At 44.8% G+C, this 25,588-nt stretch overlaps 1 long non-coding RNA gene across 2 annotated transcripts; it reads left to right on the top strand.

Moving 5' to 3' along the window:
- Positions 1 to 2,191: 2,191 nt before the first annotated feature.
- Positions 2,192 to 18,010, top strand: LOC123043376 (uncharacterized). 2 transcript variants are annotated; one of them, XR_006419169.1, is made up of 10 exons: positions 2,192 to 2,570; positions 5,175 to 6,114; positions 6,947 to 7,035; positions 7,137 to 7,456; positions 7,553 to 9,232; positions 9,343 to 9,494; positions 10,128 to 10,451; positions 10,996 to 11,317; positions 11,415 to 11,551; positions 17,992 to 18,010. It is a non-coding gene; the product is annotated as an uncharacterized lncRNA (long non-coding RNA). The 2 variants fall into 2 exon arrangements; XR_006419168.1 differs by lacking the exon at positions 17,992 to 18,010 and having other exon boundaries at positions 2,193 to 2,570; positions 11,415 to 12,007.
- Positions 18,011 to 25,588: the final 7,578 nt, after the last annotated feature.

The following is a 25,588-nucleotide window of genomic DNA, read 5'->3' as shown; positions in this document are numbered from 1 at the left end:
GCTCATGGTGCACCGTTCTATGCTTGCGTGGGGCGGTCTTGAAGAGATAAGGCGCTAGCAGCTTGAGGGGCCCCTTGTCGCTCCAATTGTCATGTTAGAAGAGAGGCTTATGGCCATTCCTGATGGTAATGATGGTGGAGACCAAGGGACGGGCCATGTCAGCCTGGTCACATAGCAGTTGGGATCCCACCCAAGGCCTTTTTGGACCCAGTCCATTGAAGCGAGGGCCGGCGTTACTGCAGAGCGCACCCAAACTTATCGATGTCACCAATACCGAGGCCACCCAAGTGCTTAGGCCGACACATCGTCTTCCAGTTAAACAACGAGTGACCGCCCGACAACTGCTCCTGGTCATTATATTTCTGCCATACCAAACCATGGATGACCTGGTTAATCTTGTGCAAGAGCCACTTGGGAGGGGCAAGGATTGCCAAGTGGCAAGTGGGCATGACAGTGAGCACTGAGTAAGCAAGGGAAACCCTTTCAGCCTGTTCAAGTGCTTCCCTTTCCGTTCCTAAAAAAGAGAGGAAATTCAATTCCCCCATGATTTACCCTTTTGACATATATTTACCCAATTTGGAGAAAATCCTCAATTTATACCCGAATGATTGACTTTGTGCCGCATTTTACCTCAAGAAGACATCTGCATGTCCGAAAGCACACATGTCAAAGCCATGGTCAATTTTTCTACTGCGGTGGTCAATGTGTTTGGTCCGAAGTACTTGAGAGAACCAACTGCCGAAGACACCGCACGAGTAGTGACACTGTCGAAGGCAAGAGGGGTGACCAGGTATGCTCGAATCCCTGGATTGCATGCACTAACGATGGAAGAATTGCCCACATGGGCAATGTCAACGTCATTGCAAAAAGCCTGCCGTCATTCTTGAAACAATTGCATCTCAAGACCTCTGTATTTTACACTCTATCTTTGGGATGCCCGGTTCTCACAATGACATCAACGTGCCGCAACGGTTTCCATTGTTTGCAAGGTTGTGTGCGGGCCATTTTTTTGTGATGGTATTTATTCTTCGTGAGCGATCTTCGCCAAGATCATCTCTGACCAAGGGTTGAGAAAATAGCTTACTTTGCTCTAAGACAAAAAAATAAAAAATAAAATTAGAAACGATGTGGATAGGGCATTTGGTGTGCTCCAAGCCCATTTTGCAATTGTTCGAAAAACTGTAAACATATGGGATACAAAGACGTTGTGAGAAGTGTTGACAACTTGTGTGGTCATGTACAACATGATTGTGTTTGATGAGAGTGATGGAGTTTGAATTTGAGCGCATGGGTGATCCTTTCAAACTTCCAAGGCAGAATCCGGTGACGTTTGAGAATTTTATTCAAATGCATTATTTGTTTCAAAAAATGCATCAACAAGTTCGACATCGAGCCATTCATGAGCGGATTCGGAATGACCTGGTTGAACATTTGTCTACACATACACCGGAAAGGCGGAATTTGTACGGAGGAGAAAACGTCCCTGCCAATGCCATCGTGGTTGAAGATCCCGTGGCGCAATTTGCGCAGTGGCGGAGACAGGGGGGACCAGCAGGGGCCCTGGCCCCCCTGACATCCCTGCTTTGCTAGTAGTTTGAAGATGAACAGTGCAAAAATTAAGAGAAAATACATGCATCAGTGTAGATTGACCCCTGTAATAAAAAAATTGAGTCATTTGGCCCCCCTAATCTTAATTTCCTGGCTCCGCCACTGAATTTGCGTACTATCAAAAAAAAAAGAAGAAGATCCCGTGGCGCTCCTCCACGCAACGTGCCGTCAACCCCTGGCCCTTGCGCCGTTACCGGGTCGTTGTGGCGACAGAAAACAGCGACCGTCCACGACCAATCGAGACCGAGAGAGAAAGCACGTTCACCAATTTCACTGTAGCAACCGGCGCTGCTGCGCAGCACAAGTGAAGTCCACTCATTCATTCACCGCGGCGCTCCCTCCCTCACCTGCCCCGTGAACCAAAAAGGTCCCGAATCCCAACGCACCACCCTCTCCCACAAGGCCACAAGCAAAAGATTTTTGCGGACTAGTAGTACTGCTGTTCCCCGCTCCCCTCCCCTTCCATGGAGGCAACTAGCTGAAACTAACCCCATCTGTTTGAATCCTTTTGAGCTATTTGAGCCCAAAACAACTCAAACTTAACACTAACTCTAGGATCCAAACAGGGCCATTGATTGCTCTGCTTTTCTCCACGCAGCGCAACGCTACCAGTCCACCACCGCCGCCTCCTCCTTTCCTCCACACCGCCAAGGCCACGAACCAACCCCCGTCCTCCCTCTCGCCGCCTGCTCCGGCCTGCTTCCTCGGGTGCCCGCGCGTGAGCGAGGGAGCGCGGCCGCCCCGGCCTGCTTCCTCGGGTGCCCGCGTGTGGGCGGCTAGGGAGCGCGGTGACCCCGGCCGCACGGCCTGCTTGCTCGGGCGCTCGCGCGTGGGCGGCTAGGGCGCGAGGCGAGCGCGGCGGCCGGGCCGCGCGGGGCCGACATGGAGAGATGGATTTGAAGGCCGCGGTGCTCTCCTGGTCGGTCCAGGAGGTCGCCGACGACGACTCCTACAGGGGCAAGGTACGTACGTGCGCCATCCATCCCTCCCTCCCTCTGCTCCGGATGATGATTTGTGCGGGCGCGGCAGATTATGTCGCGATGTTGTACAATTTGGTGGCAGAGAAATTGTAAATTGTTTTGCTATGACAAATTATGTCTATGGTTAAGTATGGTGACCTCCTTGTGATATGAGCAGCTTAAGCCCTGTATTGATCCTTGCTTGTTCGAAATTGACCAGATAGCTCTTCTCTTAGCATTAATTACATGCCATTATGTGCTTAAGGAACTCTTGGTGAATCTTAATCATATTTCATTTATGACCTCGTCTGCGTTCAGATTGAGACTATTCTCTGCAACTTCAAATCTTTTTTTCCAAGCTTGAGCCATTTTATTCGCGAATCTGTGCTTACGAATATGTGCAAATATGTGCGCTAGGTTTCTGGTCGTGCTTAAATCTGGTGATTTTTTTATTAATCACATTTAGTGTGCTGTTGTCTGCTGCCTTTTAGGTGCAATCTAAGTTGGGTCAGTTGGATGCTCCAAATGATGGTACTCTGTCTTTGTGTGATCCGTGCGCTAGGGTTTAGAGGGTTTTTCTGTTGGTATTTCAGGAAATTACATGTTGCTGTTGGTGCAATATGGGATGATTAGGACTAACTAGATGTTATGTAGTATAATTTTTTATGTTACTGATGGAGGTGCACATTGCTGTTGAAAAGGATGACAAATTAATTTGCTATGCTCATGATGTACCAATAGTTGTGAAGTGTTTTAGTTGGCTGTAGCATCATCTAGTCCGTCCCATTCTATTTTTTTAGATAATACATGGTGTAAGTTTTAAATGGTTATTGGGAGATGATAGGTGTGTAAGTCATATATGTATCCTAATGAGAGAGACATTTCATGACGCTGTACAGTCTGGTGGGAGAAACTATAATTTTTTTATGCCTGTGGTTATTTAAGCCCCGTATTGAACCTTGCTTGTTCTTGCAGTAGATGAAATTGACCAGATAGCTAGTTTGTTAGCACTAATTACATGCCATCTGTGTGCCCAAGAAATTGTTGGAGAATCTTTTGCTATATATAACCATATTTCATTTATGCCCCCTTTTGTGTTAAGGTTGAGACTTCCGTGCAACTTCAAGTCTTTTTTGCACTCTCGAGCCTTTTTTTTCGAGTATGTGTTCATGAATGGACCCTGGACCGGCAAAGCTTATACATGCATATGCGTGATAGGCTTCTGGTTGCGCTTATATCTGGTGATTTTTTTTGATTAATTGCATATAGCGTGCTGTTGTTCGCTGCCTTTTATGTGCAATCGAAGTTGGGTCAGTTGGATGCTCCAAATGATGTTGCTCCGTCTGTGTGTGGTCCTTGTGCTAGGGTTTAGAGGGTCCATCTGTCCACGTGTCATGGATGTGCAATTGGCATGTGAATGCCATTTCTGGACTGTCTGATAACAACATAATAGTTGCACGCTCGGTGACACATTGTATTTCAGGAAATTACATGTTGCTGTAGGTGCCATATGTGGCTGATTCGGGCCAACTAGATTTTATGCACGCCTTTTCTTTTTTTCTTTTAGAGAATGTTACACATGATTCTTATGTTACTGATGGAGGTGCCCATTGCTGTTGAAAGTGATGTCACCATTTGTGAATTGTTTCCAGAAAATTATGATAACATGTGGTGCTAGTTTTAAACGGCTGTTGGGAGATGATAGGTGTGTAAGTCATGTATCCTCGTGAGAAAGATACATGTCGCGATGTTCCACAATTTGGTGGCAGAAATTGTAAATTGTTTTGCTGTGAAAAATCATGTTTATGCTTGAGTATGCTAAACCTCCTTGTGGCATGAGAGCAGCTTAAGCTCTGTATCGATCCTAGCTTGTCCTTGCAGTAGACGAAATTGACCAGATAGCTTTTCTGATAGCATTAATTACATGCCATTTGTGTCCTCAAGAATCTGTTGGAGAATCTTTTGCTAGCTATAATCATATTTCATTAATGAACTATTCTGTGTTTAGGTTGGGACTATTCCCTGCAACTTCAAGTCATTTGACCGCGATCTCCTTTGTGCCTAATACTGCCTTGGTAATCATCCATATGCTCGGCAGTTGGATAGGCTCGGGTCATTGTTTTTCTTTTTCACATGTTTACTACATTGAGCCAAAGCACTTTGTTGCTTTTTCAATATATGCATGCATATGGATTCCAATCAGTTCTTTGATGTGAAAATACGTTTGTTGCTCCTTAATTATTGTGCAAGCCATTGTCAAATGGAACGATTCTGTTCCAATGATACTCCAATGTCAAATATGCTTTAACCAGTGTAAAGTAAGTTGTTTGAAGGATATTAATGACTTTTGGCCTAATTCAGTACGTCCAGTTACGAGACTTTGCTGAAAATGTACTCTAGATCCACCTATACGGCTATACCCATACAATTTAGCTTGTATATTTATTTCTGTTAAATGTATGTTGTCGTCATCCAGAAAATGAAGGTCAATAATGTCATTACATGAAGCTACCAACCTTAGAATCGTGTAATTTTCTTTTCTTTATGTTTGTTCGCTATTTGCAGCCTTTTTTGGCCCATTGTTTAACTTATTATTCATATTTGTAGCATTCTTTCAGCAGAGTTTGTGCGGGTTGTTGTTCCTGATGGAAAAGCTGTAGATGCAATGGTTCCATAAACTGTGAAAAGGACTTACACTCCCCTCAATGGGACGGAACATGAGATACGTGCACTTCCAATTTTGCAGTTTACTGTCTTGCAATTGTCCTATCTTTACCTGGTTGTAACAAAATGCATTCGCGCCAAGTTTTTTTTTGTACTTTTCATGCTAACTTAAAGAAAAACAGTAGTTAACCAAAATTGATTGAACATGAGGAATGAAGTGAGATTGAGAAATCTAAAGGCTAAGAACTGGTAGGGAGTGATTAGTTAGTAGTACCTGCACCCATTGGTTTCGTAAATTAATTCAATGCCAAGAAGGAATGGGCCATGCTATTTTGATTTCTTTGTAGCTTCATCACATTACAATATTATTTCTGTCATTGTATCATTGTTTTTGGAATTTTATGTATTGTGGTATCGTCACATCCATATAATGTACCCAGGCAACGTAGTTTCTTGACGAGTAAACTATAAGTTACCGGAATTTTGTGTTTGATGTATGTCCAGTGTCAACATAGGATTCTTATGTCACAAAAATGTGATTCTGAAATAATTACCAGATTTTGATCGTAAACTTTGTTACTACACCACTTATCATATATACCATGACTATTATGGTCATTTCCAATCAGTTTTTGATCTTCTCCAATTTGCCAAAAGGTGAAATTCTAATTTGTTGTTAACAATGGTCTGATGTGTTTCATCTTGCTACTTTTGTTTAGATTATGGCTTTGTTTTAAGCTACACTGTCGTGGTTATAGTAAAATATTATCAGCTCCTTTTCTTCTGTTAATTGGTGTTCATTATCTCAATGCAGGTAAACATAGATGAGGGGGAAAGCTTCATCCTCTGTCTTCTCCCCCTCACTATTTGCCTGCTGAGAACGGTTAGCTCTGTTAGATATTTCCATTAAGTTGATTTGGAGATTCAAATGGAGAGTGGGTATGCAGAAAATAGGGTGTCCTGCGGCTGGGTTTCCATTACATTGAATGTTATAGAGCTAGCAATGGGGACTTCAGTGTAACATGACATATAGATTTAAGTTCTAGAGAAGCACTTAATTCACATTTGTATGAGCTATTTAGCCATACAATTAGCACAATAATATTTGTGATTATTCAAGAAGTTTGTCACTCATATAAGCTGGGCTTATGGGGTCTTAACTTATAAGAGACTACCTCACAAACAGAGCACTTATAAATAACATACCCTCTAAAATTTCATGCATACAAAAATCAAGTTCAGTATATTTTAAAAGGTCAATTACCTGTGAGCTTAAACAGTTAAGTGGTTGAAGCATCATGTTTATTTATTTCTGGACATTTGGTATTCATTGAGTTATTAATCTACGGGGATACAGAATGATACTGTTCATATTTATATATTGTAGGACAAAGTTCCTGTGGTGCTAAGAATATACCATGATACCCTTATTACTGTTATGAAAGCTTCAACCAAATCCACTGTTATGTAGATGCTTCCAGTCTTAATTTCCAGAAAATTTTGACGAGTAGCATGTAATAATGGTCTTATGTTATGAAGCCTCACGATTACAGAGAAGCTTCAACCAAATCCACTGTTACATGACTAGATTCTGATTCAGTAACTGGGGACAGAGCTGCCAATTCTGATGGTCTTACGCTTTTTTTTCTTAATGTCTTCATAGTTTGCTACTTTCTACACTAAGTTCCTATTTGTTTTGAACTGTAATCGTGCAGCTGGAGGGCATTCTTTACCAAATAAGCTGCGTAGTCTATCATCTGAAGGGTTTGTTCAACTGTTATCGGCTATTTTTAGGATAGTTCTGGTAAATTGGTTTCTCAATATGACAATTATTTTGTTTTCCTTTGGACAATAAAATTCTACCAAATTTAATCTTAATGTACATCTCCTTTCCTGTAAATTCAGGTACATCTGCTGCAAGCAGCTGAAGTTAAAAAAAATAGTTCAGTGGATCATGAGAAACCTTGATGGGAACATGAGTTCTGATAACACAAATCCTGTCATACAACATGGTGGATCAGTTGACTTTTCCCAAGGGAATGACAACGGTGTTACTTCACGGGTCTCCAATACTGTTACATGCAGTACTACTAAGCTTCCATTGTTTCAAGGAAAAGCAACTGATATGTCCAGTACAAATTTAATAAAAAAAATGCTCGGTACATTAAGTTCTAACATGTTTTTTCTTCCATAAAACCAAGTTGATTCGTCATGGTGATGCTGTGGTCAGTTCTAGCAAATCCAGTATTTCATTATTTGCATGTGTTAATTATGTGTAATGATCCAAAACAGATTTGCTTGAACATCTGCATTTTCCGCAGAGCTGATATGTTGAGAGAAAGCACAGAAGCAGTTTTTGCTGCGTGTGATGCTGCACATGGACGATGTGCTAAGCTGATAGGTGTTCGTGCTGCTCTACATCCCAAGTAGAGGATTCTGGAGTTCCTGATCATCCATAATACACCCTCTGATTCTAAATATAAGATGTCCCGCTGGTTCCATTTAATCTGTCAAAACGCCTTATATTTAGGAACGGAAGTAGTATAAAAGAAGAATCTATAGCTGGTACAGAAAAGGTTATTAATTTTCTGTTTAAATAATATGCACAGACACACATTAGTTTCATAAAAGCAAGTTATGATATTATCTTAACCTCTTGTCCTCATAGATTGGAGGCAGGTTAGGTTACAACATTCGTGGACTATCAGCATAGTGTTCAGGTGGTTATATATTGTTTTATTGAAGTTTATGAAAGCTTAATCTACAGTCTTACAATCGGATCATGGAACAAAGTTAGAAGCTTGTTTTAAATTTTGTTATTACAAGCAGCAGCTTATAGAATAAGTGCAGCATCATTTTGCCAGAAACATGAATGAGTAATGATGCTATTTCTGGAGTATAAAGCCCTCAGGCTTCTCCCTCAATTATATAGCCTTATGGATGTACACCAACTTCATTACAATGCAGTTACTTTCTTCTGTTTTGCAAGCAATATTACCCAGACAGTAGTGCTATCCACCATCAATCAAAGAACTTGAGGATGAAATGATAGTGGAATTAAGGATATAAAGGGTTAGGAAATCTCGGATCGTCATAATTACTTGAATTATCTTCAAAAAGTTTTATGTTAGGTTTTGTTAAATCGAATTCTGATATTGATTTTAGATTGATATCAATCTTATTTTGTAGCTGAATCCCGATTTATACAGTTTTTGTGCTCTAACATTTAATATTCCTTTGACGATGACAAAAACTATGGCAGTTCTTGACCAAGAGACGTGGGTTGCTGTTGACATTCCTGAAGAATTCCAAGTGATTGTTTTGTCACTGCCATCAACTGAGGTTCTTGTTAATGATGTTGAGATGCCTAGCACTGGTAACAACTCAAAGCTCAGTGAGGATGGAGTTTGTACAGGTCAAGAGTCGCATATTCAACTGAAAATAATGTTGAAAATAACAGTGGAACATCTATGAGGTATTTGTACCGTGTGCCTCTGATTGAAGACATGGTCAGATCTATGGTCATGCCTTGAACTCATCAGTGAAGCACCCTTGCTCATGCCTTGAACTCATCAGTGAAGCACCCTTGTTGAAAATACTTTCCATGGAGGTAACAGGAAAATCGGGATCATACTTTATGGATGTGGATTTTTGGGGCAATGATGATGTTTTTCTACTGGGCTTATTCTGCGAGGAATGATGACATATTTGTTTTGTCTAGCATAAAACCTGAAGCTGCAGAGGACTTAAACTGCCATGGTGTGACATATTATTGTTTGGCAATAGTCACTGAGGTTTCTATGGTTGGTGAATACCAGAACGGCTTCAGAGTCAAAGTTGCAAAGAATATTGGTCTGGACGAAGACTTAAACAAACTCGAACATGCAATATTTCTCAATAATATCACAATAAACGTACGGATATGGAAAGCACTTACCTGCAAAACACACATGAATGACAATTTCACACTAATCAAGTCCCTCTTAGCCCCCACAAATCTGGTAATATGACATGAATATTCGTGTTTTAGTTTTACTTGCTATTTTCATTACCATTATAAATTAGTATGTGACCTGACCTTTTGAGCTCCTCTTTGTTGGCTCTGTTGCAGGGTGAGGATGTTTGTGGTATCTGTGTTAAACAGGATGGAGTCTGTTTGGCTTCTTTCGCAGAGACGTCCAGAAATTATTGGGCGAGGATGCTATTGAATCTGTCATCTCAGCTGTAAGATGTGGGCGTGTGAAGTGTATATGGGTCCACCAGGTACTGGAAAAACCAAGATGGCACTTTACTGTTGGTTTTGGCATGTTTGAAATGCAGATTTTTTTTCCGAATAAGCTGAACTCTTACTTGTGCTCCCAGAAATGTTGCTGTTGTTGGAGTTTGCACTTGTTTTCAGTCGACGGTGTTGTAGGCTGAATGTACACTATTGTAGGAACTGGATGGAGCAAGGTCTACATGCCTTAAATTGCTTAAAGATCTGCTACACTCGCTTAATTACCCATTGGAGTAAACAGAAACTGGGTCCAGAGCATACGTAATTCAACAGTTCTTTTCTGTTCTACCTAGCTCTACCGCTTATTGTTGATGAGGGTGCTCAAGTGCGGGAGTGTGAATTGGTGACCCCCCCCCCCCCCCCCCCCCCCCCCCGCGTCTGCATTGGTTAAAACATGTTTTGGTAGGAGAAGACTGTCGGCTTAGTGCAATGGTTAAAAGCAAATGATGGTTTTGCCTCACCCTCTTTATACTGTTTGATTTCATTTCTTAGTCATTGGTGCATTTATCAACAAGATAAACTTTTGAAAAAAATGTAACAGCCATATCTTTTTTTATGTTTGATTGTTATTGATCTGTTTTTGATGATCTTAATCCTTACATTTCATAGTTCATCTCTAGGTATGCAAAGAAGCTGGATTCGTGACAAGTTTATTTGAGAGATTGGTTATGCTCAAATTTGATAAACATTTGTTGAATATACAGTATCACATGAATCCTTCTGTCAGCTTATTTCCAAGTGCTATGAGAGGAAGATTTTAGATGGTTCCATTGTCATGTCTCCTAGTTGTGATAAGGATTACACATGCCTCCCTTTTGTCAGCTACATGTTTCTAAATGTCACTGATGGAAGAGAAGCAACAAGACAAAGAGGGCACATGAAGCAGTCGTAGAAACATGGTTAAAGTTGCTGTTGTTTGCAACTAATCCATTCCATCTTTAAATGTATGTTTAAGCTGAACTCTATCCTTCCTTTAACCTTAATATCCTTTCTATTTTTTCTTTTATGAAGCTACCTTGCTAATATAACATTGGATCTTTAGAAGTTTATGTGGTCTGCTGTTCTTGTACTGCATACTTCATAATCTTCATTGGTAGAAATGTGTTCACTACAATACTGTACGTTGAGAGTCCAGATTTCTATTTGTATCTCATGATATGGTATTGCATCAATCCAGCTTTATGAAATTTCAATTCTACTGCCCTCTTTCGTAGACAAATGTTACATTTGTAGTTAGAAAAAAGAGAACATTAGGTAGATGACATGAAAGGTGAAACATTATGCCCTATTACAGTTGTTGGCCACTTTATGAACCCACTTTAGTAACTTCTATTATTTCCGGACTTTATAGTGAAAAAGCAATGATATGTCAATGATTTGGTGATATAGAATCGACTTAAATTTGCTGAAGAAAATGCTTTCAGTAGCCTTTGTCCAAACTTTGATCCCTAAAGATCACTAAGCATACCACATAAGCTATTTCTGCAGGTTGGATAAGGACAGACCAAGGGCTCAGCATAGTCCGCGGTCTCTCCATATATTGCTCAAGTTGATGCAATTAAAAGTCGACCTGCCAAAAAAATATGACACATATGATGGCTTTCATGTGCGGGTGAAGTCCATTGATGATTTCCAAAGAGAAGATGATACATCAATACTATCAACTGTTAAGAGAGGAGTTGTAGGATTTCTTGCTGATAACCAAAGAGCAAATGTTGCTCTTACTAGAGCAAGGTGTGCATCAATTTATTCGGGACCCCTTGTTTTATTGCTGCTCAAAGTATGTCAGACCGATTCTTCAAATTATCAGGTGGATGCTTTTTCATGCACGTAATGTCTTTGGATTGTTGGGAATGCTCATACAGTGTATACAAGTGGGGCTTAATGGACAGACCTTGTTGCTGCAGAGAGATGTAAATGTGTTTTCAGTGCCACTAATGATGCAACCATCTGTAAGTTGGTTCTGCAAGTAAAGCAAGAGCTTGATGAACTTGACGATCTTCTTAATGCTGATTCAGTGGGTTTCAGCCATACCAGATGGAAGGTAAGTATTTAGCCAGTTTGACTTTGAACATGCTTTCATGTTTTCTAATATGTCGCTGCACTTAAATTACCCAAAATGCAAACAACATGTATGTACATTTGTCCTATTAGACTTATGACTGTTGTCAGGGAGTTATAGTTTATTGAGTATACAATTCCTTTATAGTGTGATTTTGTTTGTGTTCATGAATAGATCTGTACTTCACTTTTTAGAATCATGTATGTGGTTCGCTTGTCTCTGCTAGGCTGTTTGCTCTGTAATTGGATTTTGCGAGGTTTGTAGGACATGTGCTACTTTGTACCATGCTATGTTAATCATTACGTGGTTCTTTACATAGAGTACGTGTCATCTTGAGAACCTCCTAGTTTTCTTGAAGAACACATTGTCCTTTCATTTTTCTCGTATATGTTAGGAAATATGCAACTTATATTTTTAGGTGGCCATAGGCCAATATATATACATGTAGAGGTGCGGTACAATATGCAGAAAACAAAGAAGACATGTAATATATCCAGGTGTGTTGAGAGAAATCATCTGTAAAGGTAATATAGTAGTGATGACCTCCTTTCAAGTCAAAGGGAGCTGGACCCTAGTCATCAGAGTTAACAAGGTCAAAAGGACGTTGAAACATAGTATCCCTATGAGGATAATGTAACTGGACTAGTTTACCAAGCCGACAACCCTGACAGTCTAAAGTCATCGTTGGAGAGGGATCCAAGAACATGTCAAACTAAGGATGGGAGATGAGAGCCACATAAGTGACAAAGCCAATGATGCCACTTCTGAAAAGAGCTGGTAGACAGGGGAACAGAGGCCGAGAGGCTAGTGGTGGTGGCAATGGAGGAAAGGTGAAGCTATTCAAGCTCCCAGAGACCTTGGGACTCACGGCGCTGGGGGCCAGCACTAAGGAGAGGATCAGTGTGACAGACCAGAATAGAACAAGAGTCAGAGTCAACAATCTGACCACCAAAAATGAGCTACATGGTAAGTTGAGGAATATGAGCAACATCAGGAACATGAAATGACGAAGTGCTAAGAATGCCTCGGCCATTAACTTGGAGGGAGGTTCCATCAGTAGTAAGAACATGAACAGGTGAATCGAGGGGTCTAATAGAAGGCAAAGTGGATGAATCATGAGTCATATGAAAAGATGCTCCAGTATCTAAGAATCCATGGAGATGCACCTGCCTATTAGAAGGTGGTCTCACAATGCTAGAATAGTCCATAACATAACCAGCAGAACCTATCGGTGGAGAACCAGAGGACGTAGCTAGCAGGCATCAAAGTCGCGTAATCTCCTGCCAAGTCATGGGCGGCTCAACTGAAGAGGTCGATGTAGATGCACTCTACAAGGAAGAACCAAAGCCGCACAATCTCCTGCTCAGTGAAGGTCACATCAGAAGTAGATGTAGCAACATTGAAAGGGGAGCGGCCACCACTACCTGTGGAAGCTGCGAGAGGAGGCAGTGTACCATGACCAGTATTGTGTGCAGAGATCGGTTGAGACGAGGTCGCATGCAGACGAGCACCAAGTGCCATGGGAAAGCGTGTGTGTGAGGCGTAGTTGATGTAGCCAGATGCACCAACACTGGATGAAAGTCACAAGAGTAGTCGATGTAGAGCGACTACACCGGTGAAAGTCGCGATAGGAGTCGATGTAGAGCGACGATCACCATGTGTGGAGGCCGCCGAAGAGGACGACGTCACAAACGGACGAGCATCAAGCACCGAAAGACGGCGCATGTGCGAGACAGGATCAATATAGGGAACACCATCAAAAGGCAGCAGGCATCGAAGGAGATGTGTACCCGACGAAAACATTGTACCTGTTTTTCCTCCTTTTATCACCAAGTCAGAGGCTACAACAGGATGGAAGAAGCAACACGTGGTCGGCATCAGGCATGTCGTGGGCCACCAACTTGGATATTCAGGGGCGTTGACCTACAGGCGCGGCAGCAGGGCGATAGCAGGATGGAAGAAGCGGCACGTGGTCGACAACAGGCATGTTGCGGACCACCTGCTTGGGGTATGTAGGGGCGTCGACCTATAGGCGCGAGATGACCATAGGCGCGAGATGACCATCAACGAGGTGGGAGGAGGAGCATCGGCCAAAAAGCAGGCGAGTGGGGGAAAATTGCAACGACGGTGTGAGATGGGATTTGATCCAAAGAGCACGGGTGGCTCGTGCAAAAAAAATAATCAAGGGCTGTAATGCCATGTTAGGAAAAATGCAACTTATATTTCCAGTTGGCCAGTATATATAAACGTAGAGGTGTGGTAAATATGCAGAAAACCTCTTATAGAACGCGAAAAATACAATGGGGTACATGACTAAATATATACAACTCCAACATTATACATTGTTCTTTCGTTATGAATTTCCTACTTTTTCTCATTTTTGTATTCGTCATTCTTAGCGACGAGTTCAGAAAGTCTGTCACCAAATATAACGATTGCGGCCTAGGATCGCATAGGAGGGGAAAAAGCAGGTGAGAGAGGGATCAGAGGCGAGAAATGAGAGGTAGGTGGACACATAGAAGAGAGGTGAGCAAATTAGAATTCTCATATCACGTGAACAATACACAACGCTTCACACTACATTTGACAATCACCTAGTTGGTCATGGGCCCTACTATCACACACACAACTAACCAAGACTAAGTCTCCTCTGCTAGCTGTGGATCTCGCTCTTCTTCCCCATGCATTCCTTCCTGCCATCTATCTCTGTTGTTCGCCTCCACTTCTGGCATTTCCTAGATTGCAGATGGGGAGTGCGTGACATTCACCCCTCATTGAGATGGTGCCTCACCATCAATGTCCACATAGGGGAAATGATGTCGGAGCACGTGGTAGTCTTCCTAGGTGGCACTGGTTGGCGGCAAACTAGCCCAGTGCATTAGCGCCCGTGGAATGACAATAATTCTCTTTGTTGACATGGCAATGCTCGAGGATTGCTGAGGTTGCAAATCATCGACCGTGAGATATGGAGTAGGCAATTGTGTCAATACCAGAGCATGATCCGTCGTGAAGGGCTTGACCCGCGAGACATGAAATGCGAGATGGATCTTGTTGTCTGGTGGTAGGTCGAGCTTGTAAGCGAGGGAATCAACACGAGTAAGGATCTTGTACGGGCCGAAGAATTTGTATGCAAGCTTCAGGATGCCCGGCTGACGACCGAGGATTGCACATACGGCCACAACTTCAGGATAACTTGGTCGTCGATATGCTTCATGTGTTGTTGGGCGCATAGATGATGGGATTTGAGCATGTATGTGAACTGTTGGTGCTCCGAGGCGTGCTCTTGGAGGAACTTCGATGTCTTGGCATTGAAGAGATTAATCTGCATGCCACAATTTGATTTGACTTCATAGCGCACCTTGAACAACGATTGTCCGATTGCATTATGTTGGCCATGGTGTATAGAAGTTTGGTGCCCATGAGCACGAACAACTCGCGCCAGAATGAGCATATGAAGATTTTGTCATGATCGCTGTGTCGAGGAATGTGCGCTACCTATGGAGCAGTAAAAGGGTGATGCAGGGGAATGAAGTACGTGTACTTTGACAGACGGCCAATGACCATGAAGATGACGATCGGCACCATTTGAGTGTGAGATCCCCTTGATGAAGTCCATGGTGACCTTGCCCCAGATGCATGTTGGCTTTGGCAGCGGATGCAGAGTATCGCTGGGTGTGCATGTTCGTGCTTGGCCCATTGACACACCGTGCACTGCTTGACAAATTTCTTGACATGTACTTCCTTGCTCGACAAGAACATCTTCTTAAGGGTGATGTAAGTGGCATGGATGCCCATGGTCGAAGCGTGTAGCTCACTGATGCGCATAGTTTTCAACATGACATTATCGCCAATCCATAGTCCGCCGTGGAACTTGATCCTGCCGATGTCGAGTTTGTACCCTTCCTCTTCAAGTCTACTCACGACAAGTGCCTGGAGTAGAGTAGTGGCATTTGCGTCCATGGTGTAGGAATTGCGTACCTCTTGAATCCATGCGTGCTGACAACTGGACACAACGGTCATCGTGAGCGGATGACCCATGTGTGACAGAGAATTCACCGCCGTATTGTTTGCCCCATTGGCACCTCAAACAGAATTGGAGGCCACCAAGCTTGGCCACGGCCTTGCGCTACAAGTCGGACCAGAGGTGTTGTTCTCCTAGAGTATGAAGGCTCATGTGGTCCGTGAGGATAGTGAATTTGCCCCGTTGCAGGGAAGGTCACGAGCAATCCACGACTATCATCATGGCCAAGACTTCCTTCTCGTATAACCTAAGTCGACGGTTGTTGACGCCCAGAGCATGACCGAGCAAGGTGGTTGGGTGATCATGTTGCATGAGCACCGCGCCGGTACCTATGTCACAAGTGTTGGTCTCAACACTAAACGATTGGGTGAAGTCGGGAAGTGTGAGCACCAGGATGGTTGTCATCACCTACTTCTGTTCTCGAATGCCGACGTCGCTGCATTGGTCCATAGAAATCCCTTCTTGCGGAGCAACACTGTCAGGGGTTTGGTGATGACATTGCTGTTTATAGCAACTAGCAAGAGCATAGGTAACTCTAATTTGGCACTCTTTATTCTGGGCTGCGATAGATGCTACTGGCTAGGTTTCACCCCTTATTTATAGCTGAAAGCAACTACAGAACCACCTCAGTGGCTTTCTTACAGCCTAAGACATCTTGACTTGATCCGAATAACTAATAGCCTAAGACACATACTTGACTCACTAGCTTACTACCTAAGGAGAACAGTTGACTCATTCACTGATTGCTGCAAGGATTACTCTAATAATTCTCCCCTTAATCCTTGCAAACCAGACTTGAATTGATTTGGACCATCCTAATTCTAGCACGCGGCTCATGGAATTTCACCCGCCCTATGCTTTTGTTAGAGTGTCAGCGAGTTGGTTTGTGGTGTTGATGTAGTTGGCGTTGACACTCCCATCCTCTAAGAAGTACCTGATGAAATGGTACGTGTTTGATGCGTTCGTGGAAGACCGGGTTCTTTGCTAGTGCCAAGGTGGACTTTCTATCCACCAATAGCTCGACTGCCTCAACTTCTCTCATATCGAGTTCACCAAGCAGCCGAGCCAGCCAAGTCCTTGTGTTGCGACAGGTGTGGTAGCCATATACTCTGCCTCACAAGAGGACTGCGCCACCACTCACTGTGCTCACCAAACTACCACCAAGGAAGAACATCATGCCACTCTTGCTCTTCCTGGTGTCATTATCACCAACGAGGTCACTGTCACTATGACCAATTAGCCGCGTCTCTCCAGTCTTCTGCTTGGAACACATCCAAACAAACGAAGCACCGAATAATCAGGAGAGCGATCAAATAGACACTCAAAAGGAATGCTACCATGCAGAGCAGCAGATAGTTGAATATTGATGAGATAGGTGGAAGTGAAAACAACCTCGGTCCAAAAGTGTGGCGGAAGGCCACATGGAAATACAAGTCTTAACATGGTATTAGAGCCCTAGGTAAAAAAAATTAGCATGCGCAACTCGTGCTGCTTTGATCCAATCTCGCGCCGCCATATTTTTTTAATATGTGGCCATCATGTCTCCTTCGTGTGCATCTTCTGTCAATGCTACCATGTCGTTGACTACCCCCACATTGCCGACTAGTCCATCGTCCGCCAACTCTTTTGCAACCTGCACATCGCGTCGGTCGCTGACCTCACCACCTGCCGATTTGTTCGCGCCGCTAAGTCTTGCAATGTCCGCTTGCTTGCACGATCCGTCGATGGCCGACCTCACTTCCCGATAATCCGACGGCCCCCTTCCGACCGACCGCCGGCTCCATCTGACCACTGGCTACGCCGACCCATTCATTGTGCCTCCGTCGACCGCTTTTCTCTTGTGGTATGTGTCGCACAAGGCAGCCTCTTCTGCTCTTGATTCGATCGGGATCGGATTGTGCTCCTGATTCGATTGGGATCGGGCGTTGACCCAAGCCGCCGCCGTCGCGCCTGTTTGGACGTCTTGGTTGATTTAGTAGATTAGCTGATTAGGTTTAGGTAAAATAGGTACAATTTCTTCGTCAGGCTATGTTGCTATCCCTTGCTGCCCGGTGATTTTGTATGGTACTAAGTACATCGAGTTCATTGCCTTCATGTGCATTCATATGTGTGACATTCGTCTCTAGAGCGTTCTTTCTGGCAAGGCCCCCTTTCCACCGTGGCCCGGTTCCTTGTGTGGCTCCTACCCCGCAGATGCCACCAGCTCTTGCCACGGGTTTTCTTCTCAGGCTAAGAAGGGTGCAGCTAAGGTTGTCGGTGATGCAGTTGTTCGTGCTTATGACCAACAGGTCTTGGCCAATGAGGCTCTTCACACTTATTATGATACTTTGCCTGCTTACACTCAGTGGTTTGATAATGATGCTAATTTTGCAACTGTTCTCACTCCGGTGTTTTTCCTTAGTTTGCCTATGAGTTTATGGGCCTCACTGTCGTCTTTGAGATGTGGACCCGACTTCGCCAGCGCTATCAACCCTTTGGTGATGCATTATACTTGTCCGTGGTCTGCTAAGGGCATGTTGTTTAGCAAGATGACTGCAATGTTGATGATCTCTACGCACATAGTTCCGCTATCTGGCACTAGTTTGACTCTCTTCGCACTGCTAGTTGTAGTTCTTGCCAGTGTTGTCCGGTTGTGTGGCATATTTGGAGTTTCATCACATCTACAAGTTCTTGTCTCGGCTCTGTAAGGAGTTTGAGCCATGACACGCTTAACTGTTTTCTCATGGCCATATTTCACTTATGGAGGCGCTTTGTGAGATTTGTGTGAAGGAGACTCACCTACGTGGTGCTGGTTTACTTAATGTTCCCTCCGTGGTTGTTGCTTGAGCTGCACCAGCTCTTTCCCACTCCAGTTTTCCGCCACTCTTGCTCTCTCGTGGGGGTGAAGAGGGTCACTCTTGTACTCGTTGTGGCTACTGCAGCAAGGATGGTCACTCCGAGTCTGATTGCTTCTTGAAGAAGTAGCACAAGTGCAAAAAGGCGCGCACATCTTCTAGGACATGTGCTTCTACTTTGACACCCTCAACCATTGTCTTGATAGGATAGTATGAGACTTCAAGTTCTTTGACGGGTACTATAGGTTCTTTGGCTGATGCTTCTAGCATTGAGCGACCACCACCTACACAGTCAGGTACATAACCGTGGTTTCTGGATTCATACGTCTTCTGATTGTTCCACCTTGTCCTTTCTTAGATCTCTCAATTGTCTTGTTCATGTCCTTACCGACGGAGCTAAATCCAGCAGATCTTTGGTAGGGGGAACCGTACTAAGTGTCTAGAGGTGATGGTAACAAGAACAGAAGGTTTTACCCAGGTCCAGACCCTCTAAAAAGAAAAGACCCACGTCCTGCTTGCCTTTATTGTTTTAGGACCACCTCGACCTTTGACAAGCGTACGAGCGTATCTGTACTGAACCACACGTCGGAAATATTCCCGCCCAATCACTCCTTAGCTGTGAAGTACTCCTGTGCTTGGGACCTACCGATGATCTAGTGTGGCTTTATCAACACAGATCAATCTTATCGATGGGCCAACCTAGCCATGTGGCGCTCTTGACTTGATGGTCAACATGACATGAGAATGTGGGTCGATGGCCCATTGTTGTCACGTCCATCAAAAAAAGGGATCATGTGCATCGATACATGTGGTAATTAACAGCTATTCCTTGATTCCCATGCGTGATTAACACCCAAAGTAAGGGAAGCGGGGAGGTTTATTGCCATGCGGGGCAGATATACTGTCACCGCTTCGCATGCTACTACTCCCCTCTATAAAAGGGGCAAGGCAATGTGGAGATTATTACATCTCTGTCCCGCCTCTTGCCTTCGTCTTCCTCCTAGAGCTCTAGTGCCCTAAGCCCTCTGTCTTGCATCCCTCGCTTTTCCCTAGTTTTAGCTTTCGCCGCACCACAAGGCCGGCGGTTGGGAGCAAAGACAATCTATCATCGTGGGTAGTGCTGCCGCCTCGTCCTCCCAAGCATCGGCTGCAACCAAGGGGGAGTGAAAATCATGCGCAACATAGCAGGGCCAGCTGGACTGGCTCTACGACGTGGGTTACTTGCCGCGACTAGAGGTCGCATATGCTCGTTTGGGGTTCATCGCCATTGGTCATATGACTTCTCAGGAATCCAGCCCCAACCCTTAAGAGAACGAGCAGGCATGCTTTGTTCCTTTTCTTATTCGTGGTCTAGGCTTTCCAGTTCACCCCTTCCTAAGGGGTCTCCATTTTTATTGCCTCCAATTACATTACCTATCGCCGAATTACATCCTCCACACAGCGTGTTACATTATGCTTTGCAGGGACTCTGTTGGCTGCATACCACACTTTGGTCTATGGCACAAATATTTCTGCATCCAACTGCGAACAAGCACGCTGCTTTGTTAAATTGCGACAGTGTCGTTATCTGAGGAGATGAACAAGAACTAGGAAGAAGAACGGTTTTACCTTCCCGACGTGACACTCAAGGATCCTCCTCGGGGCCGGTATAGTTACTCTTTTCACACCAACTTAAGCCTAGAAAGAGGTATTTCTAGCGGCTGAGGAGCCGACTTTAGGAAGATTCTCAATCCGATCTGATTGTGTATTACTTGTATTAAGCGATTTTGGGCTTCGACCTCCTTGACGAACAATGACCAACTTGGAGTGCTTCCGACGTCAGTCCCTAGCCGATGTAGCGGTACTTTGGGGTAGGCTGACAAGGAACGGTTAGAGCTATAGCCCCTAGATGAATGTTAGGGGTCCATAGACAACCATTATCTGGTCTGGTGAAGGATTCAGATGGCGAGGCTAAGCCATCTCATCGTGGTCTTTGGGAATACCGAAGACCCATGCGAGTTTTAATGGCTTGCTTAAAGTCAAGTTCTATAGTCATAGATGACTACTCAATGCTTCCGGCGTGTCGACTGGTTCTGTGTGTTGTGACAGTTAGCGTTTTGTCACACCTTGGTTTTTGACCCTTTCTTTTTCTTTTAATTTTCTGAGGTTTTTGCTTGAGTTTTCTTTTTCCATGGCTATGTGGTTTGGAAACTGAAGAAGATGACCTCTTCTTTCTTTCAAGAGTGGCTTGTCATCCTCAAATCCATCCCTAGACCTTTTAATTTTCATCCTAGCCCAAATCCTAATATTCTTTTTATTGGGAATATTCCTTTTCTATTAAAGGAATTATCCTATTTGCCCTAGGTTGTGAAGCAACCTATATTTCCATCACTCCAAAAATTCCCAAATAATTCTCATAAATTGTTTGGGCCATATCTTCCTCAAATATGGCAAAACTTTTCATTGTCATGTTAAAAAATAATCCTCAAATAATTATTTCTTATTCTGCCCTAAATGGCACATTGTGAAGCAAGTGCTGTTTATCTTTGCCCAATTGATCCCAAACTTTTTGGACATCTTTTCCTGTTCAAATAATTGTCCTGTGCCAAAATTCAACTTCATTTGCTTAGCCAATCTTCGTCAGTGATTTTTCAAAGTTCCTGTTTGAGGGAAGCCTTTGTGAAGAAGTGCTAGCTAGGGTTATCCAAATGAGTTGAAATTTTGCACACTCCTCCATGGGCTCATATCATTGCCCTCCAATTTTCAGCCCTATCCAATCATCCATGTGAGCACATGACCAAATCTTTATTTCTGGCAATATTTTCAGGTTATGAAGCAAGTATAATTTATATTGCTTCATTAGTTCTGATAAATTACCAGAACATGCTCCTACCCATATAACATCTCTGCACCAAATTTGAGACCATTTCCTTAAGCCATCTTCCCTCCAAAACTATTGCAAGTTTCTGGTCAGTGGGGATGTTTGTGACGGAAGTACCATTTTGGTTTGGCCAATTGGCATGAAAATTTTACAGCATCTTCATATGACCAAATAACCCTGCTCCAAATTTTAGCTCAAGTTGATACTCCATGTGAGTGCATCATCATGCTCAAGTTTGTGGACCAAGTATGAGGTTATAAAGCAACCCTGTTGTTTTGTGGTCCATTTATCCTCAAAACCCCCAGGATTATAGTCCGTCCTTATCTTATCACCCCAGACATATCATTTGGCCCCTAGCTCTTCTCAGCTGATCACAGAAATGTGGACAAGCTCTTCTCAGCTGCCACACTTCACTCCAGAGCAGCTTTGCTTGATCTATCACCTCCCACAGCCTCAGTGATGCATGGACTCATCACCAGACATATGACGGTAGCCCTTCTTGTCCTCTTCATGCCAGTCTGCACGGTGACCACCGTTTTGGCACGCGTTTCTCGCGCTTTGGCGCCTGTCTTCTTCTCCCTCTCTCCGCTCTTTGTTCCAGTGAGCACAGACATGTCTATGTTCCTCGCGTTGTCGCCGTTCCCTTGGAGCCATCTCCCCCTTCGTTTGCTCTCCGGTGACCCGTCCATGTCGCCGAACAGTGACCACCCATGGGAGCGCTGTAGCCGACCGTCTTTGTTCGCGCCTCGGCCGCTTCCTCCTGTGCTCTTCGATCTCTTCCGCCCCGTGAGCCTGCCCCCTGTTGCTTCCTGTCGCCTTCCGTCGACCGAGCTCGTCCGGCCACGCGTCCGCGGCTCCAGCGACGTGTCACGCGGCCGAGCTCGACCTCCCTCGTCGCCTCGCCTATTTAAGGCCACCCCAAGGCCGCTCGACCTCACCAGCAGCCTCGCCTGACTCCTAGAGCCTCGCCTAGCCACTTCCCTGAGCTTGAGGAGCTCCCATTGCCCTCCATGCCGCCATGGCCGCCGCGGTGCTCCGGCTAAATTCGGTCGAAGCCGAGCCCCTCCCTCCTCTCCACCACTTCCAATAGACCTCCACCTTCCCCTAGAGCCACCCCAGCGCTCGCCGTCCCCCTCCAATGGCCTCTGGCCGCAAGCTCCATCGCCGCCCGAAGACGCCGCTGGCCCCAGTGCTCCTCGGGTGCTCCCCTCGTCGCCTTCGGTTGCGGGCTGTCGCCCCGAGCTCACCAGTGGTCGGAGCGCGGCAAACGGTGGCCGGAGCCGCCCGGACGAGCAGCGGCACCGGTGGACTCCCTCTGCACCGCGGGCGAACGCAAGGAGAAGACAAAGACGACGGTGTCGCCCTGCCAGCTGGCCGGTGGGCCCAGAGGCCCCCACCCGTCAGCGACCCAGAGGCCGGCCCAGCCCCCTGTTTAGCTGGATAAGTGAAAGCGCGTTTTCGAAAATACATTTTCACCACATGAAAGCGTACTTTCCTCTTAGTGCTGCTGAAAGTGCATTTCCTCGTGCGGAAGGCGTATTCGGGAGAAAGGTGCTTTCTGTTTAAACCAGCTAGGGACCTGTTTGTAGAGTTTCATTTACAGATTGGTCCCTGAGTTTCATCTGGCTATAACTTTTTGTTCGTAACTCCGATCGAGGTGATTCCAACTCCTACATCGTCGTCTCGTCGAGCCCGTTATGTTCTTGACCACATGTTGGGTTGGTCATGCTCTTCGGTGCATTACTATCGTCGGTTACCGAATACCATTGGATTGCATGTTTCATTGCTGTTAGTTGGTTAAGTATTTACCCGGTAATGTTATTGATGTGTTCTTGCATGGAATTTATCGTTGATGCTAGTGGTCAAAGTATACTATGAGTAGTGTTAAACTTGTGATATTCATGCTCGTCATTATGCCATGCTCAGTTGGATATGATTATGGGTTTCACCTCTAGCCTACCCCAACTTGTTTGGGACTAAAGGCTTTGTTGTTGTTGTTTGTTGTTGTAGCCGTAAAGCGATAACCTTTGCAAGCAGTATACCCTTCAAATTGTGCAAATGAAAGCTTAGAAGGACTAATAATGGTCCATTCAACATCACACTCTTTCTTCCAAATGGCAAACTCACATACCCAATTGGGTCCTCCCTGACCCCAAAGATGGAAAAAAACATATGAATTACGGGTAAGAGTAAGACCGAAGATCAAGAATGATAAAACCAACCCACTTGCACGAAACATTGAATGAGAAGACCCTTTCCTTAATGCATGAGACCAGTAGATCAATCACATAACCACCAATAGCTGCTTCCAAGTAGCCGCCACCTTCATTAAGACGAAAAGAGTGTCGGCTGAATGAAACCACCATGGTTAAATGCCCAGACTCATCTGAGGGTTGGATCATAGATCCATAGCAGTCGTACACCTTTTCTGCAAAGGCCGCACCAGGATAACAATCCAGATCCAAGGTATATACCATATGAGAAGCAATCCAAGATGGTAGTCCACAAGAAGCCTAGAGAACACCGAAGAAGATGACCGGAGAGGGTATGGAAAGTAGTGGCTAGGGGTGGAGATCACCGGAGAGGCTAGGGGTGGGGTGTTAGGGAGGTGGAGGCACCATCCTTTTTTACTTCTTGTTGAATAGAACGTTATCCAAGTCTCCAACTACAATCGCAACTCGGTTGTCTGATTGGCAAGAGCAAAAGTTGAATGATAGCTTGCACATCAAAGGATTTCAGCACAAAAACAAAATGGAGAAGATAGCAAACTCAAGTGTTAACTTAACAATAGTTTTTACAATTTCTACTCGGCATTTTGGCCTTCCGTGCTACACTTTAATCTACTCTACATGTGCTCCCAAGGGCAGTACTTGACAACATGGAAGGCATATGCCTGGATGATGGGAAAAAGCGTTTGTACCTTCACAACCACACCCTCATCATCGGCCAGCGTCGACTAGACGACAACCTGCACGTTGGCGTCCGGATGGTGCAACACCAGTAATGCTAGAACCATCCAAGGCCCCTTGTAGGCAACAGATTGTTGCCATCGGGGAACTCGAAAGGTGCCTGCTTCAGCTTGTTTGAGAGGGCAAAGATGCTGGTGGTTGGTTGCTCGTTCGGCCGGAGGTGGCGCACACCTCCTGCATCGACCCCTTCGCCATCTTCAGCAACTCGACACCTTGGCGCATGTGACCTGGAAGGGCCACAATCTCACCCTTGTTTGACGACATCGACAAGAAGGCATTGGGTGCTTCAAGCATCGGGTTGTTGAACTTCTGAAAGTGGAGCACGGCTTGCCTTACCCTGTTCGCCAGGCCTAGGAATGCATCTACAGTCAATCTACTCCCTCTGTTCCCAAATATTTGTCTTTCTAGACATTTGAAATGGTTACAACATATGGATGTATGTAGACATATTTTAGAGTGTAGATTCACTCACTTTGCTTCGTATGTAGTCACTTGTTGAAATCTCTAGAAAGACAAATATTTAGGAACGGAGGGAGTATATGTAAAGAAATCAGACAAAGCGAAAAGACTAGAAGGATTCGACAAGAGTCGCACACATACCCTCCATCGCCTGCTGGGTCACCTAGATCTTGGCCTGTAGCGTGGGCTTTCTCTCCTGGGTCCTCTGGACGGCCTGCCGCAATCTCTTAGCCATTCCCTTGTATGACTTCTGCTCCTTTAGGTCATGCAATGGTTGTGGAGGCCATCCAACTTGACCTTCATGTCGTCATGGAGACCTTTATGGAGTCGGGTGTTCCCCGGAGCTCCTGGATGGTTGGCTTTTGGGATTCAGTGCTCTTTGTCAGCGTCTCAACAACCTTCTTGAGCGCCTCCGCTTCCTGAGTGGCTTCGCTGGCGAGTCGAATTGGTCCTCAAACTCCTTCTGCTCTGCCTACATCCTCTCTTTCGCTACCTCCATGGTGATGGAGCCGGTGAGCTACTTCCGAAGGCGAGCGATCTCATTCACGGCGGCTGCAGACACCAAGGGTGTGTTTGGTTGACGAACCAGGTGGAATGGAATGTCATGGTTCCAACGATTCCGTTCCCATGTTTGGTAGAGGCATGGGATTGAATGGAATGGTTTCATATTGGTGTTTGGTTGAGGAGATAGAATGGGATGGATCTGATGCTATATAGACATGATGATGTTCCCTCTAGCATATATATAGGCATGATGATGGATCTGATGCCGCCACAACCCCTAGGATTGATCCCATCCGCCATCGAAGAGTTCTCCGGCCCTAGCGCGTCTAGCCTAGTGCTGCACATCCTCTCCGTAGCTAGTTCGCTGCCGGT

Source organism: Triticum aestivum, chromosome 2B, assembly GCF_018294505.1.
Source record: "Triticum aestivum cultivar Chinese Spring chromosome 2B, IWGSC CS RefSeq v2.1, whole genome shotgun sequence".
NCBI classification, from domain to species: domain Eukaryota; kingdom Viridiplantae; phylum Streptophyta; class Magnoliopsida; order Poales; family Poaceae; genus Triticum; species Triticum aestivum.
Note: the sequence above shows the minus strand (reverse complement) of the source record. Positions and strands in the feature narration are given on the sequence as shown.